Consider the following 15,389-nt stretch of genomic DNA (forward strand, 5'->3'; position numbering starts at 1 on the left):
TTATTAATTGAAAAATGTTTATGTTTCTAATGCATGTCACGTCACTTACAGTATAATTTAAGCCTAACAATCAATGGCTGCTGCTTTATGATGCTGAGAAACTGGGATTCAGTCCTCTGTCCATTACTACAGTATATGTATTTTTGTTCCCATGCACTCTGGTTTTGTTTCAGCATATCTCAATTAAACATGATACTCAATGAGTCACTGTGGGTATGAGTAACTTAAGATGCCATCCTGTCATATTTGTCAGATCCTACCGCTGGATGCAGTTCCAATAGGTTGTTACTCAAGGATGGATTACTGTCTTATAGTGATTTGCATCTAGTATACTCAACATGCCTCCAAATCCTTTAGGCTGTTGATTAGTCTTTGGCTGCACATTTTGTCTGTATACTGTATAACTGCCAAAAAGTTTAAACACTGGGAGACATAGGAGAATAAGTGATCTAATGGGGGTGTTCAGTCCAGTGTGGTTTAGTTTGAGCTCTGGTAGTTCAATAAACAATAATACTTTATGAGGAGTTGGCAAAATTTGTAAAAGCTTTACATTTTTAAAAGATTTTATTTAACTTGACACCACTGTCTATTTGTTTGTCTGGGTCAAATCATGCAACTGATTTTAAACCCACTTCAATTAATAGAATAGCTACTTTCATCATAAGATATAAAAAAACAAAAACTTTGTAATTCCCCACCATGCTAAACAAGATTCAAAAATTGTTTGAATCAATTAATTTATGTGTGTGCCACGACTTTATTTAGTCACATATAATCATGAAAATTGTGGTTAAAGAAAAATGTATTTTTTTTGCTTTGTAGTGCATTTAAAACTAAAGTAAATAAAATCACTTTACTTAATTTTTATATATATATTTTATTCTCCTCCATAAATATTTTTGACCACACTTACATATGTTGTATTTTCCTGTGCGTATGTACATTAACTTATTAAACAAAGAGAATTCACTTCACCGTACTTTACAAGTAAATTGACTGTATCAAGGCTAGTTTTATATTTTTACAATAAACCCAAAATTGTGGAATTGTTTACTATCAAAGGCTTATATCATTTTGTATTAGCTAAAGAAACAAGCTTGATGAACTGGTCTGATCTCAGTTGTCAGATGTCTCATTTTCATATTGTATTGTTGTTTGAGCTAAATAACACAATAAAATTTCTTTTACACCAAATGAAAATTAAAACGTGTGGAAAGGCAAAAACAGTTGTAAAAACTGGTTAGCTTAGTAAAAGTAAAAAAGGAGGAAGCTCCAAAATAATATTTTAAGCATGGCCTAAAATAAGAGGCTTATTACTGTTTTGTTAGGGTTATTCAATGAGTAACACTGACATATGATGTTTTCTTGAAATTCATAATTTCTTATTCCCCAAATCCCTTTTCAATTTCTAATTTCATTTAACACTTCTGGTTTTATTAATTACTAGGCAAAGTTCCTGGTATTGCCCTCGGACAAGTTATAGCATACAAGATAGTGTTGCTGGGGTCTTCATACATACGATGAATTGAGCGGGGCTTTTTGTCAGCCTTGCCGGTTATTTCTTTTTGCCTGGAAATACTGAAGAGCGAAGCAATGTCCTTTTCTCATTCACATTCCCTCCTCCACTGCTGGTTGCATTTCTAGTCCATTTATCCTCATGCCTGCCTTTTTTGATCAGAAAAAATTGGCAGTAGATCATAAAAATGGATGCACTTTTACATCATTAAACAAGCAGCCTGGGTGCATTTGGCTTTGCTGTCTGTTTTGATTATACACTGCTTCTTCATATGATGCCATCTTACATGTGATGTGTGCTTTCACTGTCATTAGGCCTGGGTTACTACACAAAATGCTGCTTGGTTTTTTTTCTAAAAACATTCACCTTGTCACTGGATGTAAATCTCTCCTTTGCTGTGTTTCTTGGCTCAACAGACCACATGCATTCTACATCCCATTGAAAATTAGGAAAATTAATATGTTAAAGGGTTCAAAGATGCTTCCTGTATAAGCTGCCTCAGCTAGAATATATCATTCCTGGATTCCTGAAAAAGAAGAAAAGTTCACTGGCTATGTGGTCATATGGGGGAGTAATGCTATATTATGTCTTAAGTCTGTTCCCTAACATGTATAATCCAAGCATGCTCTTATTGTCTGCCCAAGAGCATCTGTGATTGTGACATTCAGTTGGAGGTCTTCTAAAATATTTTTAACCTTGATCACTTTATGTGGAAAAAACTTGGTTATAAACAAAATTCAGAGATGGAAAGAGATGGTCGTTGGTACATGTGATCTGAAGTGCCACTTGGGAATATTACATTTGATTTGTGTACTCCATTTTATCCCCTAGTATAAAACTGTGTGGGCTGCTATGAGTGGAATATCTAGACTAGCCCTGTGAGTATGCTAGTGTATGTTCTTTGATGAAATAATAGTCTGTTCAAAGTATGTTCCAGTCCTGGATCCAGTTCTGCTGGAGCAGGCTCCAGTTATCTATGGCACTGGGATATTAAACAGGTTCATAGAATGAATAAAAATGAATAATTCAATGATTCTTATCACCTAGATTGGCATTAGGAAAAAAAAAAACTTTAGAATGATTAAAACATTTCTGCTGGCCAGAATGCTCAGGAAGTGCTGCTTGCTTTTTTACCTCCTGCACCTAAGATAATTAACCTGCCAAGGTCATATCTGATCTGTGCCATTTCTCCATCCGTTTATCAAACAGTCAGAAAAGGGTCTAGCCTGACGACTCTACAGACGTCTCAGAAGACTGAGGAATTCTGTATATTATTATTAATTGACTAATCTACCATTTACACTGAATCTTTTTCCTTGTGAAAAACTAACAGTATAATACTAAGAAATTATTTACCGAGAATTAATTTTTCAGAAATAGGCCTTCACAAATAAATTAGTTCATCATGAAATTTTTTATTTGACAAATTGTTTTGCATTATTAAAAGGACAACAATCATGGTTAGTTATCTTTTGTAAAAAAAATACATGTTTAAATAAATGCTACATAAAACTTTAACCAAAGAAGAAAAAAAAAATGGTGGTTATGATATTTTTATACTTTTATAATGTACAAGGAAAAATACTTAGAATTCACGTATCTTTCACTCTTCAAGCATTATTGGAAAAGCAATTTTAAAATATCATGTTAAAATCTGGAAGGACAGCCTACAATGTAGAGAAATACAATTGATCATGTTCTTTAAATACATGAATAGTTACAATGAAATATTATATGTGTATAAGAGTAGAAAACAACCATATAAGAGGAATACGCTGGTCATTAATTGTTCTACCATGCTATGATAAATACATTTTGGAGAATTGACATTAGTATTAACATCTGAGAAAATGTTTATATCTGTATAAAGGATAGAAATAAACAGTGTACAATCTTTTCCAAGATGGCTCATATGCCCTAGGGGTTATGTCACCTATGCTTCTTTGAAAGATTTCCAACCCTAACAGTACCAAATAGCCTTATGCTAAAAGTAGAAAAAGTATTACTTTCCTTTAATATATGCTGAATAAGGTTTTCAGTAATAATATGTGTATTTGTTTGCTATGGTGCTGTAGTTAAAGGAATATCGCAACCACATTCCACAGACAAAAGACAATGAAACAGACTAAACAGCAGTTATTCTATGGAGTGATTTCCAGCAGAAACCCTTTGTTCAATCCATTTAGTCGAGAATTAGAAAATGGTTTAGTGACAGTTTTATAATGGGATTAAAAAAAATGTATAATCTATATCCAATGCCTTATTTATTGTTTGTTGGGATTTTATGACATGACCCTTCTCTTCCCATAGCCGCTTAAAGTGCCGGGAGGGTGGCAACACATGACATACCAACTGCAGCGGTCGTGTGGCTAAGTGCTATGTGGTTGGGGTAAGACCTGATGATCAAGCTAATAAAACCTTCACCATGAAACTCTATGGATCAGAATCAATATGCTTTGAATATGGAGCCCGACTATGGGCCCCCCGGGCTGGACAGCATCATTCAAGTGACTGGGGAAGAGGAAAGGTGGACCAGAAGTAATCTGGACAAAGATGTCACGAAAGCGAGAAACCCGCATGGGGCCTGACTACTGATGTAGTCCATGGTGAAAAAGGCCACCTGAGCTTCAAAAAAATATACTATTGGAAGATGGAATGTGAGAGGGATAAACATTACAAAGTGGGACATTATCAAGCAGAAAATGGAAAGAATGAGTGTGGACCTGTGAACTGCACTGGATTGGATCTGAAGACTTCAGCTTTATTACAGGGGCAACGAGACAGAAAGGAGAAAGGGAGTTGCTATTGTGGCCAACAAATGGATCGCAAGGTGTATACAGCGGCCCCAGTACTTCAATAATAGGGTCATGTACATCCGCATCAGAGGGATACCTCTGAATGCGACCATCATTCAAGTCTATGCACCAACAGCAGACGTGTCAGAGCAGGACATTGAGGACTTCTATGCCCAGGTCTAAAGTACATTCAATTGAACCCCAAGAACCCCATCATCTACATTATGGACAACTTCAATGGCAAAATTGGAGAAGGAGAGAATGCAGGAGGGATCAGTAGGTATGGCTAAGGGAAGAGGAATGAAGCTGGGGACCACTATGTGCAGTCCTGCCAAGAGAACAAGCTTAGAATCACCAACATCTTCTTCACCCAGCTGAAGCAGAGCATCAAAACCAGATTGACTACATCATCTGCCATCAAAAATGGAAGGGATCATTTTTTTCTGTGAAAACATTACCAGGCACAGATGGGTAGATGTGATCACCAACTCCTTGTAGCTAAAGTCAGGGTCAGATTATGTAAAATCAAGCATCTAGACATGCAGAGGAATTTTGATGTTAGTGAGATTCCTGTGCAGTATGCAATCGAAGTGATTAACAGGTTCAACCTGCTCAGGCAGGAAGGAGGGTTGCCTAGATGATTTGTGAGCAGAGATCAAAGAAACTATCACTGAAACTGCTCAAGAGCATGTGCCATACAAGAAGCCAGTACGTGGTGGGAACTGGTTAACTCAACCACCCTCCAAATCACTAATAAGAGGAGAGTGGAAAAGGCTAAGGGCAGATTGAATAAGGTGAGGCAACTCAATGCCGATTTCCAAAGAGAAACCAGGAAAGACAAGAACAACTTCCTGAATGCTCGATGCATGAACCTCGAAGAAGCCTATAAGAAGGGCAACACCAGGGAACTATTTGAAAACGCATAACTCAGCACGCCAATCAACCACCAAAGACTGTGATGGGAATGAAAGTAGTAACCAGCAGGACATCGAGTAGAAATGGAATGAATACACAGAGAAATTATGCATCAGCACTAGCACTGACTACCTTTAAGGGCTTGGGCGTTAAGAGGAAGCAGAACCAAACCCTTTGGAAAGTGATGTGGATTGGGCGCTGCGGCAGCTGCCAAACAACAAAACACCTGGCATTGATGGAATCCCTGCATTGCTGCTCAAACCAGTCCCAAGAGCCACACTGACAGCACTATGCCAGAAGACCTGGAGGACCTCCACAATGCCAAAGGATGGGAACAGATCAGTTTTTACCTCACTGCTGAAGAAAGGCAACACCAGGGATTGTGCCAACTATAGAATAATCACCCTGATCCCCCAAGCCAGCAAGGTACTTCTAAAAATCATTCAGAGGCGCTTGGGCAACATCCTTCATCAACAACTTCCTGACGTCCAAACTGGATTCTGGGACCCATGCTCACTTTGTAAGCTTGAGGTGGATAATAGAAGAGGCGAGGGAGTACCAGAAAAAGCTCTACCAGTGCTTCATTGATTATACCAAGGCTTTTGACTGTGTTGAGCATGTTTATCTTTGGGAAGCACAGAATGATCAGGTTAGTCAAACCACACAACTATGATTAAGGTACCACAATGCGAGCCAGATATGGAGACACAAAATAGTTCAAGATCATAAATTGTACAAGGCAAGGATGCATCCTCTCTCCTTTTTTTCAACCTCTGTGCAGAAGTAATCATGAGTAAGCTGGTCTTTGATGTTTAAAGTGTTGGGGTCAAAAAAGGCAGAAGAATCATCAGCAATTTGAGATACGCAGATGACACTAACCTGCTGGCAGAGAGTGAGAAAGACATCAAGAAGTTGATCCTGAAGCTGAAAGAAGAAAGCTAGAAGATGGGATTTTACCTGAACATCAAGAAGACCAAGGCCATGACTACTGCCAACAAGAAAGTCCACTTAAAGATTAACAATGAAGAAATAAAAGTGGTAGACAATTCCATTTTCCTTGGGTCCATCATTGGTCACAGTGGTGGTTTGACAGCGCAGAGTCAGTTAGCACTGGGGTACGGAGCCATAGTGAGCATGGACCAAATATGGAAGTGCAAGGATGTCTCAGTCACCATCAAACATTTGGTTGCAAGACATGGACACTCATAAAAGCATATAGAAGAAAAATCGATGCCTTTGAGCTGTGCTGCTGGAGAAGACTTCTACGAATCCCATGGACAGCAAGGATCACCAACAAAGATGTTACTGATCATATAAACCCAGATTTGTCCCTGGAAGGCAAGATCACCAGACATAAACTGACTATCGGCTATTTTGGATATGTGAATTCCCTAGAAAAGGAGATATTACTCAGAATGGTCAATGGTAAAAGGAAGCTAGGGAGACCAAAGGCCCATTGGCTGGATACCATCAAGAATGACACAGGAATGAATATCAAGCAACTGACAGAAGCCATGGAAAAAAGGGAAGCATGGCAAGGACTGGACTACAGAGTATCCAAGGGTTGGACACGACTGAATGGATGGTAGTAGTATTACATGAGAGAGATGATGGCACTTAAATATATTCTGTATGTTAAATGAAATCTGACTAAATCATACTGGTAAGTCTTTTTAGCAAATGACTTCAAATAAAAAGACCATCTATTCCATATTTAGTGTCCTCAATTGTGACGGTTTAGGTTGGCTCCACATCCTTGATAGCATTTGAACACAGAGTCATCGATAACATAACCAGGATGAGCCAGGCAAATGAGGACACATAGTAGAACAAATGATGGCACAAAGTTCTTTTATTTTCAATGAAACAGTTGCAGGTTCAAAAAGTGCAAAACAGCAGTACTCAAACTTTTTCAATAAATAAATATTCCATAAAATCAGAGTGTTGGTGGAGGTTAAAAAGTAAATAAATTAATAATACTGTAAAAATAAATCATGGTTAAAATCATGGCAGGAAACTGTTCTACTCATGGCAGGAAAATGTCCTATAAAAACTCACGAGCCACGATCCTCCCAACAGACACAGCCAACCTTTCAAATCTAGGCTCTACTTCCTGCTGCCATCACAAACTCCTAGCTGGGCACTGAGCCAAACATCGTTCCTCTGACACCTGCTGCCATTCCATGGCCATACGCAGAAGCTCTCTTGAGCAACAGGTCACTCCAGCTACCTGAAGACGCTCAGCCAGAGTGACTCTCTTTAGCTCCTTTGAGAGCTGGTCTTACGCTCCCACCTCAGGGCTATCTACCCACCTGCCTGCCACCCCACCATCACAACCTTCTTCTTCACAATCACGCAGTCCCTGTAATCTTTCCTTTTGGTTTAAATTCTGGCTCTTTTTCTGTTTTTCTTTCTTTCTCGATCTTCAACCTTCTCTCATATGTGCTCCATTTATTAACACTTTTGGGTGCAGGAGCTGTAATCACCTATTCCGAGGTGTGAATGAAGCACTTGACTGATCCGCTTGTGTTTGCACGTGAATGCGTAATCAGCTAAGCACCCCAATCAACCTCATAGTGGGTCTTGCAAGTAGGTGCACTTCTCTGGAGCCTGCACAAACCAGGTCATCCATTTATTAATATAAAAATGCAACTCGGCATGGACGTCTTCGATTAGAGCATTGTTTTGAGAACACATAACTCCAGCCCCAGTGATTCAATGGTTGGATATAACTGAATGGCACTGCCAGCTAATCCTCTTTCTAAATGATGTATTTCTGGAAAATATTTGAATCAACTATCAATTGGGATTGAAAGATGTCCAATATTTGACTTGAATAAAGGCTTTAAAAATATGCTAATCAAGACTAACTACTGCAAGTAGGCTATAATAAAAAAGTAGCAGAAAAGAATGTACTGCAACAGAAGTAGACAATGGGACACAGTTGTTTAAGCTCTGATTTCTGCTTTCTGTTTTGACATTGACATTCTGGTTTATACATTTTCTTGGCACCTACACTTGCTACATCTGACTATTCTCATAATCAACCCTTTCATTTGCTTGTTTCTCTGCACCTTGATGTTAACACCTTTGTTTAGGAGCCAGTTTAAAAGGGCAAGTTCTACTTAATGCCGCTGTGGCAGACCTGTTACACTTTTATTTAATAAACCTGTTGTTTCATTTGTCTATCAACACGTCAGCACCTCTAGCTCTAATAAACATTTTTACATGATAGTTGGTCCTGATATGTTGTACAATTTCACCTAACATTGCAGCAATGATTTATATAGCTCTTTTATAGTATACTAAGTACCATACATCTTTAAACTGAGCAGTCATTTTCTAGATCACATAGTACTACAACATGTAACTGCTCACACACATTAACTTAGTAATTAGAAGTGTTGCTAAAGATTTCTAAACTGAAACCAGACACTTTTCACTGTCAAACATTGGCCATTATCAAAAAAAAAATTTTTGAACAGTGTTTCAGCATTACCATTTGTTCTAAATTCTTAGAATAATAGCACAGCAATTTTCTTAGATTATGTAATATCTACATTATATTCTAATGTACTCTACTACAGGAAGGACTGCAGTGCTTTTAGATCACATCTAATAGAAGTTAACGCAGAACTTGAGAACACAGGCTTACTTTCATATTGAGTCATTGTTCATTGATGGTTCATGAACTACAGTAGTAATTATACAATCTAAATAAGGGCAAAAGTACCCCCTAATAAATCACTGTAGTTAAAGCGTCTTAACAGTTTAGTGCTAGAAATAATTATGTTTGCTATGTATATGATGGAAGGAGGACATTTATGCAGTCATTTGTTTTCCATATCCTCTTAATCCAATTTAGGGTCACAGAGTGCAAGCCAGGAAAACAATCCTTGATTTAGCACTAGTCCATCATGGAGAATATTTGCATATAAACTTAAACTTGCTTACAATTAAGAGCTGCCAAATTTCTAAACACAAATATTTTTTTGGAATATGGGAAGACAACTGGAATGCCTGTGGAAATATAAAATGCAAACATGCATACAACCCAGTATCCTGAAAACAGAGTTCCTGACTGCCAGGCATTTGCTACGGAGACGGCGTTCACCTCGAAGACATAGGACAGAGTTAATCTTCCAAATGCAAAATAGACCCACACTGGCAGACAAAATGAGAGAGAGCAACTTAAGATGCCAATGAGAGAACACAAAGACTGGTAGAGAGTGGTCAGGTATGGTGTCACAGAAGTCCAAGATTAGTCATTTCAGTACGGGGTACTGAAGGTGACAAGAGTGGCTGTGGCTTGCCATGGAGATTTGGCATTTGGTCAAAACACCTGCAAGTTGTTAGGTTTGATCATGTAAAAATAAAAGTGCTTGTCAGTACATCTGAAATGGGCAAGCAGGCAGAATGATGGTCAAATTTAATACAGTGAGGCCCAGAGCTGCAGTAACGTTTTATTTTATTGTTGGTTTCTTTTGCATTTTGTGTTTTCACTTCTGACAGTCTTTATTCCACCCTCTTGTTTTATATAATGTTTTTATATACTTGTTTTTATATATCATGCAATACTGAAAATACTGCATGGTAATAAGACATTGTAGTATATGAATTGCTCTGAGCTTGTAAACTGAAATTAGACAATAATGCATGGAACTGAATTGAGTCTTAAATTAACAATTCCATGAATTTCTTGCTTTACTTATAATTTTTCATTAATATTTTATATATGGTTACTGTAAAGTATTCTCAATGAGCACGTTAAATGGAGACCTGCAGTGTAATACTATAAGAAGAAAAATAACAACAGATTGATGTTTAGTGGCTATCAATGCAGGAGATTGGGAACTAGAGAAAATAATCACTAGTAGTATAGAACAGGCAGTAGTAAATAACATAGCTGGTATAACATGAAAAGGGCAAAAGCAAATTGTTATTTCTAAGGCAAATATAAAGTTCACAAACCTGGATGACACAAACAAAACAAGGTGCTGAAAGCATGAAATAAAACAATATTAAAATCAAACATTTGTGAACAGAAGACATGTACTACAAGCTGGTACATAACATAACATTACCTTCTGAGGCTCCACATGAGAAGCAGACCAGATACAGTAAGCACACACCTAAACAAGCAACCTGTATTTTATAAATCTAATGACTATAAGGAATACACTTGACATGTAAAGAACTTTAGTACAATTATTTACATGAAGTAAGAGAAAGATGTTGTGAAGTAGTCAGTTGCTAGAACCTGAAATAGTAGGACTAAAGACAAAACGTAAAGACAAATTAAGACTAAACGAAAGAACATATACAATATAGATGAACCATGAGAAACACAGCAATGGCAGCATGAACATGTACTGATTGTGTTCATGGAGGATTGTCTAAATACTGTCTTAAAATTTAGCAAAGGACTTCAAATGCACAGCGAGAATGCTAATCAATTGCTGCCTAGCAGAAACTGTTACAACATACTATTTGCACAGATTAAAGGTTTAACTAGTAAGCAATCTCATGACTGTAGGATAATTTTTCATTATAATTGATAAGGTTTTGATTTTCACATTAAGTGTACTTCTGAAAAAAATATTCTCCAATTTTATTAGTGAAATACCAGGGAATATATCTTGAAAAAAACTTGTGGCAATAATTCTAGTTTTTCTTTTTACTTTGATGATAGTACTTTAAACAAGTACAAATGAACTACATCATACATAGGTAAAGAAAGGATTTGTAAAAATAAAAACAAAAAAGATTATACTTACAACCAAATATGTAATGGTAACAGTTTTCCGACTTGCATATTAAATCTAGCATTGTCCATTACATAATTCAAATTGTTAAAAACAAGCAATAAGTACTAATGCAATGTAAGAAAATGCAATTAATATCTAATAATCTATCGTTCATATTGCTTATATTAACATATGTCTATCAATAAATATTCAAAATAATGTCTTGCTTTTTCAATTTTAAAAATGCATTGGATATTTATATAGACTTTGAATATGTTTTTTAACAGTGAGCCATTCAATACAGAAAATTATCTGGTTAGTTTGCCAGTGATTTTTTATTATGACCCTGGAAAGCCTGGATAGGTTAAATTTGCTAATGAAAAGGTAGGTCAGTTGGAAAACCGTTTGAATAATATGAAACTCTGACTTCTTCAATTAGATGCATTCAAAAAAAACTTCTAAAATGATAAATTGGTATGATAACAAGTCATTGCACTAGAAAGTCAGCCAATCCAGCTGTTACTGATATAATCTTTATGTGATAAAGCCCCTCAGGATTTTCACTCCTAGTGTCATTATTATACATATAATATGCATAACCGCAAAATTATATCATCTCCGCCATTCTTTAATTTACATGTAATTTAAAGTCCCTTAGGTATATTTGTATGCATAACACAAGATTCCAAACTCAAACTGAACATTTAAGAATGTCAGCTTATAAATTGTACCTCTGTTTTATTTGGTCCCCTGGCAATCAATTTACATAGTTGCAACATTTGATGTTTAACAGGGCTGAGGGAAAATTTATTGTCAATATGGCTTGATCCAAGTTGGACTACATTCACTGATCTTTGCCATAAATCAGAATCAAAAGTAGGCACAGAGTAAACTGTCTGATATTTTATAACATTTGAAAATGTAGCAAAACATTGTTGACATCTTTTTAACTGCTTCTTTTATATTTTAAACTTATACCTATCGAGAAAGTTTTATGGATATTCAATTCTTTGAAATGTGTGACTTTATGTTTGTGCACTTACAATAAAACAAGAAACAGTTACCAAGTTAAAGCAGGTCATTTACTGTGTTTTAGTACAAAGAATATTGTCCTAATATACATTATAATCACCATTGTAAGCTGTTGAAATGGCTACATTTATACACACTATAAGAATATTTCATTGCTATTATACACCTAAAGAAAAACAATTTTCAATCAAGGTAAGATGTATCTATCCATCCATTTTATGAACCTTTTTATTCCATTACTCCCTCATAATGAACAATAACTTTTACCAGCACCACTTACTGAAAGACAAAGACACTAAATATATGAATTTACACAAAAGCAGGCCAGACAAAAAGGCAGATTCGATAATTGCTTTATTTTATTCAGTAAAAAAGAAAATGAAAGAAGTATCATATCCAGCTGTTTGACATGCTAGTGTGCCACATTGCAATACACGTTTGATCTCCTTTTACAAAATTATTCTTCACATTCCACCATAAAATCTATTCAGCATTTCAGTAGTACAAGAATTATTAAATCCCTTACAAAAGTGAGTTAAAAAAATCTTTTCATAAATCGTTCCAAAAACTGAAATATTATGAAGCCGATCAGTTCCACCAATGAATTCTTTTTATGCCTGGCAAATGTTAAAATCATAATACATTATTTACTCCATAAGTAACAGTGCTCAAATGAGGTGTAGATGAAGGTTCTACAATTATTTTCATGAAATTAAATCAAATTTGTCACATACAATTATACACACAGTACATACAGTATGTAATGAAATACTTAGGTACTAAGCTCCAGAAATGTGCATTAGAAGAAGAGTATAAAAGACAATAAACAATAAATCTGACTCTATAAGTATCAAGAAAAATCAATATGCATGATGAAAGCATTAACGTGCATTATTTTAATGTTTTTAAACTATATAAACACTACAGCATTGTGTAGTTCTAGGTGATGTCCATATTGGATGTGTATGGACTTTGGAAAGAAGCTCCTCTTCAGTCTCTGAATTGCTCTTCAGGAAGAGGTCGTCTCTAATGGTTTTCTTTGTCCTGTGCCAGCTTTGCTTAATATACATGTACTGGAAGGACACTGCATGCTCAGTTGAGTGCTGAGCTGACTCAAGTACTCTCTGCAGAGCATTGTGGTCCTGCTGTGTGTGGTTTCTAAACCAGTTGGTAATACTTCTTATTAGCTTTCTTTCATAGTGGATACATACAAGTTCTTTAGTAGGAGGACAGTCTAAAATTCAATGTTTAGAAGGGAAGACACAAGTTTACATCCCATTGGGTAGTGTGTAAGCGACTTACATTGGTGTTGTGACCCAGATCAGTCAAACAAAGAAACACATCCCTAAGTAGGGCAAATTTCATCAAGGAGATGTTTCACTGGTTAGGAGGGTCAAGTAAGGTATGTCTGTTACAAAATGAGCACTTTCAGTCACAAGTGTTCATAGTCAATTGTGTGAAAGTAACTCTTCTTTGTCTCTACTGACATACATGGTTGTCTTTGCAGTCAGCACAGAGAGAAGAATCAACTTTATAACTTGATCAAGAATGCATGCCACTCATGGCATCAATCCAGAATGATAGATAGATAGATAGATAGATAGATAGATAGATAGATAGATAGATAGATAGATAGATAGATAGATAGATAGATAGATAGATACTTTATTAATCCCAAGGGGAAATGTATAAGCACAGTATAAAAACAATATTTTCTAAATTGGAAAATTTTACTTATTATTGGAACAGTAAAACAATTTTGACGAAAACGGGCCATTAAGCCAAATGACCCCATCAATCCAATCCATTTAGTTTCTCCAAAATAATATCAAGAGGAAGTTTGAAGGATCTTAAAGACCTATTCCCTACCACACTACTTGATCATGTTTTCTATGTGTATGTAGTTCTTTGTATGAACAAGAACTTTCTAACATCCTTACCCCTTATCACATTTCTATGGGTTAACATTTTGATGTTACACAGAAATATATTTAGAAAAATTATAAAGGGTCAAAGCATAAAAAGTGATTTTTTTGGATGTGTTTACAGATAATACTAGTTATGCTTTTGCAAAGACACCCTTCAAACTTTAAAATTAATTTCAGGCTGTAATGGTTGTGTTTTTCAAATGACTCAAACTGTTGCTTTGCCAATGCCTGTTGGTCTTTCCACTTCCCATTCCAGACCATGTTTCTGTATGCCAGCATTTTTGCAGTATTCTTCTCCATTTAGCACTAAACCTGAATGAGGAAATTCAAGTTCAAGTTTATTATCAGGTGTACAGAGAGCCATGGAATACTTACTTGTTAGTGCTACTAGTCAAATTGGGGCCTTTCCTTGACAAATTGACTATTTAGTGTATTTTCCTCTTTTCTTTGAATGTAGGCTTTTTTCTTACATATTTTTTTAAATATTTAAGTCATATGACAGCATACAAAGAATCTTTGAGTTATATTTAGTGTTTTAGTAAGTTAGGCTTGTGTGCAAACTATTTATATGCTAAACAGTTGACAAAGCGAGTGCTCTCCTCACATAAGCTATTATAGATTTTAGTGCTTTATTGATGAAAGCAAGAAAGCTACCATTTCAGACACTTTCTGCATTGAAGATCACGTATCAGCTGAAATTTTCACATTGACAGAAGGAAAAGAATATTCAATTGAAAAGCTCTCTTCACGGAGTATAGGCCCAGAGCACCTAAACAAACTATGAAATCAGGAAACAGGTCATCACAATGCTTGTTACAGCTGCCTCACTAACCCAAGGTCCTGGATTCAAGTTATATACCAATTTGCTTTTAGTGTGAAGGTTGTACATTCTCACCATGTTTGCATAGGATTTGTTCCAGGTACTCTGCATTTTTCTTACATCCCTAAAGATGTCCATGTCAGATTGACTTGCAGCTTTAACTTGACCCATATGAACATGAGTGCATATTTGAGTGGACAACATGATAAACTAGAGCTATGTCTAGGGCTATATCCTGCCTTGTAAGTAATAAGCTGTGGCCCTCTCAGGTCCCCGAACAGGGTTATGCAAGTTTGAGAGTGTAATATTATGTTATATACTAAAAGAGTATATTTGATATAAATTTCATTTACAGTACATTATAATTAAGATATAGCCAGTTGGTAATGAAGGAGAGAAAATTAAAAACCCCAATTAACTCAACAGCATTCCTAGAGGAAATAAAGATATGAAGGGTGCATAGTTGTTTATAACATAATAAGTCGCAGTTCTGATGACCAAGGCAGCTATAATATCATACTGTTATACTTAATATAATAAAAATTCTGGCAACAATTTTCATTGGCAAGAGTTGTAGGCACTGGCACAGTAGCACTAATTCTTAGTAGCAGTGAGAACAGAAATAGAGTATAGGGT

Source organism: Polypterus senegalus, chromosome 2 (genome assembly GCF_016835505.1).
Source record: "Polypterus senegalus isolate Bchr_013 chromosome 2, ASM1683550v1, whole genome shotgun sequence".
Lineage (NCBI taxonomy): Eukaryota > Metazoa > Chordata > Cladistia > Polypteriformes > Polypteridae > Polypterus > Polypterus senegalus.